We start from the raw sequence: 6,591 nt of genomic DNA on the forward strand, positions 1-6,591 counted from the left end.
CATAGGGTCACTTTCCCTGTCCGTTTACTCCAAAGCCTATAGCTTCCATATCCAGGGAGTTTTCCTAACCCTCAGAATGGTGAACGTCCATTCATTGCTCAAGGCCCGGCTCTGTGTCCCCAGGGAAGCATCCTCTGGCACACCTCTTCCTCTTTCTGTCCTCTGAGGAAACTCCTATGTCACCCCTGGTCACAGTGGGCAGCATGCTGGATTGTGTGGTCCCTCTCTCCCTTAATTAGGCTGCAAGCATCTTGGTCAGTCACATATCCCCAGGGCAGAGTGCAAGCTCTGGCATATAGAAGGCACCCAGCAAATGTTGGTTCATTGAATAAAGAAGTGAATGAGTACCTGTATGAGTGACTGAATTCGTGAAAAAATATAGACCTTCTATGAGTGAGTAAGGGTCCAGGGCCAGCCTCATCAAGGTGACTGCCACCCCCATCCATCTGCTGTGACAACTACAAAAAGTGTCAGTACTCTGCCTCAGTTTCCCTGACCTTCCCAGCTGGGCCCTTGGCCAGCACCCTCAACACCCTCACAGGCCCAGCTCCACCCCAGGCCCTGAGCCCCTCCCAGCTAAGGTGGCCAGGACCCCCTTCCCTACACCCTGCTCCCCCCACCCAATCCCCCTGACATGGGGTGGGGTTTCCCTCTGCACACCCCCCCACCCTGGGCTCCACCCCAATCACATGCTCTCCTGGCAACTCTACTCGGGGAGTTGGATTTTAAAGCTCCTGGAATGCTCTCACCCCTGCTGTGTCCCACCCACTATTTGGAAATCCGGAGATGACTCTTACCTGAATCACTCGGGGGCCCAGCCCCACCCAGCCCCACCTCTGGAGGCAGCTTCACAGCCAGACAGGAAAGCTCTGGAATCAGCCCAACATCTCTTCAAATTCCCCTCCCCATTTCTGACCAGTTTTCAGTGTGACCTTAGGTAGCCAACTGCCCTTCTTGGGTCTCAGTTTCCCCATCTGTAAAATGGAGTTCATAATTCCATTCTCGTAAGAGTTACTGTGAGGACAAAATAAGATTACGTGCATGACTCTGAGCAAGATTATAGGCATGACCAACCTCCAGTAGGAACTCAATGTTAATTCTTTATCTGCTCTCCCTAACATTCCCTATCTGAGCAGGAGGGTTTCATGCAAAGTTCACGTCCTCTTCTTTACCTCCTCAGTGCCAGGCTGAGGTTGGGCATTGGTGGTAATAATAATGATGGTTAATATTTCGAGTACCTACTGCGGGCCAGGCAGCGTGCTGTGTATTTCACATGCACTATCACATGTAATTTTCTCAACAGCCCTACACAGTATTATCACCTCCATTTTACAGAGAAAGAAACTGAGGCCCAGAGAGCTGACATGACTTATCCAAGGTTGCACAACTAGTAAGGGATAGGTTTCAAGGCCCAGTCCCTTTATTCTGAAATACCAGGTACCACATAACCTAAGCCCCAACAGAGCTAGCCAGTGTTTGGAGTTAGTTAAGAAGAAATGGGACTTCCCTGGTGGCGCGGTGGTTAAGAATCCGCCTGCTAATGCAGGGGACACGGGTTTCAGCCCTGGTCCGGGAAGATCCCACATGCCGCGGAGCAAACTAAGCCCGTGCACCACAACTACTGAGCCTGCACTCTAGAGCCCGCGAGCCACAACTACCGAGCCCGCACGCCTAGAGCCGGTGTTCAGCCACAAGAGAAGCCACCGCAGTGAGAAGCCTGCGCACCCCAACGAAGAGTAGCCCCCACTCGCCGCAACTAGAGAAAGCCCGTGCGCAGCAATGAAGACCCAATGCAGCCAAAATAAATAATTTTTTTTTTTAAAAAAGGAGGAAACAGAAATGCACTGTTGGGGGTGGCGGTGTGGGGCGTTGGATGGGACAGAGATGGGGGAGGCTAGGGGGTCCAATTTAAGCAGCATAGTTCAGCTGAGAAGCTAAGCACCTAGAATCACAAAATGTTTTCACATCTCACATTGAAATCCTCACAACAGCTCCAAAAGGAAAGTATTAAGCATTATCCCCATTACGCAAAAGAGGAAACTGAGACACAAAGATTTCCCTAGACTGTGCGGTGAAGAGCACATGCTAAGGGGTTTTGGTGCAACGTCTCCTTTATACTTTATAACAGCTCCATGAGATAGATTCTCTTCTTGTCTCCGTTTTTGTAAACAGGAAAACTGACCGCTAAAGGCCACGGGCTAGCAGATGGCAGAGCTGGAATCAGAGCTCTGGTCTGTTTGATGTCAAGTCTACAGCGTAACTCCCTGCTGCACTCCATCCCTGGCTCTCTTGGATCCCAAGCCATCTGAGTAATCTTTGAGGATCAGACATCAGCTCCTGGGATCTGGGGGCCCAGACGCCTGTGACTGAAGAGCTGGAGGAGCTGGGGAAGAACCACTGTCTTGTGAAGGGAAGATAAATGCTCCGGGGGTTGCTGGGGCGAGAAAATATCAGTCCCTGCGTCCCCCTCCTCCTCCACCACAGTTGAAGGGGAGCTGTTTCTATGGTCCTCCTTTGGTAGTGGAATACTCTCCTAACTCTGCTGAGAACCATCAATAGCTCCCACGGTCCCCAGCCCTTAGCCTGGCCTTCAAGTCTCCTCTTTCCCTGAGCAGCAGGACGTCATAGAAAGAGCCCTGGAATGGAGGCCCCGAAGGTGTGGTCCTTGGGCAAGTCACTCTTCTCCCTCCTGGACCTCAGTTTCCCAACTTACTAAATAAGCCTGTTGAATTAGGGGTGCTGAAGGAGGGGAACAGGGGTCTCGGAGTCAGGAGGCACTGGATTTGGAGCCCAGCTTCCATATTCAATATTGCGGCCAGTCATAGTCATCTCTGAGGTTAAGTTTCCTCATCTGGAAATGAGGACCATAATAATATCTATTCCCTGGGACCATTATGAAGATAAAACCACTCAACTCAATCTCTGGCACTCGGGAGATACTTGGTAAATGATGCTTACTGGTGGAATTATTATTAGTAGTAGTATTAAATAATTAATATTAATTAATAATTAATTTGATTCAGTCAGTGTGGTCCTAGATGTGAAAAAAACTTGTTCTGGACACCAAAAAGAAGTTAAGAGAGAATGGTTGCAGGCAGGTGCTAGCTTAGCGTACTAGGAATGCATTTGCCTGCCCATAGCAAAGTCCCAAATATGGCAGCTTAAACAAAAAAAAAAAAAAAGGAAGAGGATTCTTGTTCTGGAATGACAGGCCAGAGGTAAACCGCCCAGGCCCTTTGGCTGCTGGAGAATGCCGTCAGGAGGCCAGGCTCTTTCCATCTTTCTGTTCACTCTCAGAATGCGTTGTGTCCGCCAGCCTGTGTTCCAGGCAGGAAAGGATAGAAAGGGCAGAGGCAGCCCCAGCTGAGTTCCAACCGCATCTCTTTCACCAGAACTGTGTCATGTGACCTCGCCTGCCCGCAAAGGAGATTGGGAAATTGAGTTTTGGAGATTAAGCAGGGAGGGATAGGGATTTGGGAATGGAGATGGGGCCAGCTGTGTCTGCCGGACTCAGAAGAGTCTCTTTCTGGTGTGGGCTGTGGTTTCTGATGTGTGGCTTCTCCAGAGAACCCAAGAACATGTATGTGCTGCTGACTCCAGAGGTGAGCAGACCTTGCTTGGCCCAGAAGAGGGTCTGAGAATTGCAGAACCACAGCAGGTCAGAGACAGGCACTCCCTGAGACAAGGTCCAACCCAGCACCACTCAGTGTCAGACTCGGAGGGTCAGAGCAGGGCAGGGGCTTGCCCAAACCGGCCAGGCTCTTTCCTCTGTGTCCTATGGCCTCTCGTGACCAACCTTGGAACAATTCACCCATGAAACAGTGGTGCCCCAACGCAAGGACATCTCATCCTCTGAAGCTCTGCACCCAATGAACTGAAAACGCAGGGGGCAAGAATTCCCACTTCCAACCAACTCTTCAGTTCCCAGGCAAGAGCCTTAGAAGTCCATTTTCTGGAGCCTTTCGGATAGAACTGGACTGACTCATCACTCACATGGCATGTGTGCTCCTGCTTTAGCACCTCAGGAATAACTTACCATCATTCAGCCGTACACAGCTTAGAAAAACATTCTCACTTACATCACCTTCTCTTTTGATCCACACAGAAACCTTCTGACGTAGGTGTTTTAGCCCCTGAATAAGCCAGGGTTGGCTCTATGACAACCTGACAACAAAATCGATTCCAACTGCTTTTGGCAAAAGAAGGAGAAGAGTTGGCTCCCAAGCTGAAAAAGTGGGGACAGGTATGGCTGCATCCAGGTGTCAGGCTCCCCCCCCCCCCTCTGTCTCCGTCTGTCTCTGTCTGTGTGACTCTCTGTCTCTCTCTCTTTGATCTTTTTTTCCCTTCTTATTGGCTTCACTCTCAGGCAGGTGCTCCCCACGCACTCGGGCAGCTCCAAACTTACACGGTCCTAACATTCTGATCCCATATGAAGAGGATCTCTTTCCTGGACACTTCTGATTGCTTTGGCTTAGCTCACGTGCCCATCCCTGAACCAAAGGCTGTGAGCAGGAGGACGGAACATCCTGATTCTAACCGGCCAGTCCTAGACCATGCGCCCACATGAACTGAGAATGAGAGAGGGATGTTCCCCCAAAAGCAAACTGGATACAAAGGAAGAGGGAAGGGATGCAGGCCAGGCAGAGGCAACTGACGTCCACCAGCATTCCGCTTCCCCATGTGACAAACGAGGAAGCCAAGGCTCAGAGAGGTAAATGACTTTTGCCTGAAACCTCAGGGCTGGTAGGAAGGGAGGCTCTCTTGCCTTTGGCCGTGAGCCTGGATGGAGAGAAGAGGAAAGGGCTATGGGGGTGAGAGGTCCCCTGCCTTTCCGGAGCCTGGCAGGCTTCAGAGCCGCCCGGAGAGGGAGGGAGAAGGGTTTGGAGGGATGCTGGAATCCAAAGCTGCTTCTCCCCCTACTTCCTGGTGTTTGCTTAAGCAGGAAAGGATGTTCATGTCTGTTGAACGACCAAGGCTTGCCAGATACCTCTGGGCACTTCGCAGACCACGTTTTTCAGAGTTGAGGCTCGCAGAGGTGAAGCGACTTGTCCAAGTCACAAAGTCTTGGAATGTCAGGGCTGGGACTCAGTCCAGGTCTGGAATGACTCCACAGCCAGTACTGCTTTCTTGAGTGTTTCTCAACAGGGCACTATTGACATTTTGTGTAAGATTTCCCCACACAGGGCAGGAAGTTTAGCCGGCTAATGGTAAGCTCAGTCACGGCATCAACCAAAAATTGCTCCATGCATTTCTAACCTCCTGCGCTCCCTCTAGGAGGCTACATCTGCCTCTGGATGAGAACCAGAACACCGTGCTGACCGAGCCTGGCGCTCTTCTGTGGACTCAGGGCCTGACACAGAGAAAGCACTTAATAAGTGTTTGATGAATGAACAAATGAAACATTCTGGAGTCAAAGAGGACTAGGTACGAATCCCAGCTCTACCACTTACTAGCTGTATGGTGTCGAGCAAGTCACTTAACCCTTCTGTGCTCAGTTTCCACATCTGTAAGATGGGGAGAACACCAGCACCATCTTCAGAGGATTGTTATAAGGATTCAACAAGTGAATTCTTATAAAATGCTTAGGACATTGCCCGAGGCTTAATGAGCTCTATATCACTGTTTCTTAAATAAATGAGCTAATAAATGAATGACTATCTCTTATACACACACACACCCAATCAGGAGTATACAGTCTACAAATACTTTCATACTTGTTATCTCATTTGACTGTCTCCCTTACTCTATAAAGGAAGGTTATGCACATTTTACAGATGCGGAAACTCACTTAAGAGGTGAGGCAACTTGGCTAGGGTCTTCCAGTTGTTCAGTTGTCGCTCCAGAATTTCACACTCTGGCTTCTCTGTATTTTCCACCCCCTGCAAATACACACTTTTAAGCCATGAGTGAACACGTGAAGGCTCTCAGAGGGCCTGGACAGGCAGGGGCCGACCTGCCCCGGAAGCTGTGAAGAACCACTTTCTCGTCTATCCAACCTGGGGCTCTCTCATGGGGCTGCCCATGCTCTGTGTGTGTGTGGGGGTGTGTGTGTGTGACTCACCAAGGGGTTGGGGAGCGAGGAGGCCCAGCCATGCAGCCAGGACTGCAGGACCACAAGAAAGAATTAGGTGGTGAGTGAGGACTGGCCAACTGCCTGCCCACAGCCTCCCACTCTCTGAGGAGAGGAACACTGGCTCTGAGGACACCCCAGAAGCCCCAAATCTAAACCCTCAGGACAGGAACTGGGTGTCTCCCAGGGTATCTAGCACCCAGCACACAGGAGTGACCTCACTGCTCTGTGATTCCTTTCAAATTCACTCCATCCATCCTACAGACACTCATGAGATGGCATCTTGGCCAACCTCCAGATGGGCTGCTGGAGACTTCTGCTCTCAAGGAGGTCTCAGATAATGGGGTGAGCCTCAGAGGAACAAAAGACAGAGAATGGGGTACTGCTGGGGATACACACACACACTTGGGCACATACATATATGCAATGAGATTCCGTTCTTTCCATGCCAAGATTCAAGTCACAACTTTAGTGAACCTCCATAGCGGTGGAAGCGTAGAGCGGTAGAAAGCTGGAGAAAC

At 50.5% G+C, this 6,591-nt stretch overlaps 1 long non-coding RNA gene across 1 annotated transcript; it reads left to right on the plus strand.

Moving 5' to 3' along the window:
• The first annotated feature begins 3,361 nt into the window (after positions 1-3,361).
• Positions 3,362-5,651, plus strand: LOC113619732 (uncharacterized). The gene is made up of 2 exons (XR_003432511.1): positions 3,362-4,711; positions 5,275-5,651. It is a non-coding gene; the product is annotated as an uncharacterized LOC113619732 (long non-coding RNA).
• Positions 5,652-6,591: the final 940 nt, after the last annotated feature.

This window comes from Aethalodelphis obliquidens, unplaced genomic scaffold (assembly GCF_003676395.1).
Source record: "Aethalodelphis obliquidens isolate GAN/ISIS:26980383/991018 unplaced genomic scaffold, ASM367639v1 scaffold7, whole genome shotgun sequence".
Classification (NCBI taxonomy): Eukaryota; Metazoa; Chordata; class Mammalia; order Artiodactyla; family Delphinidae; genus Aethalodelphis; species Aethalodelphis obliquidens.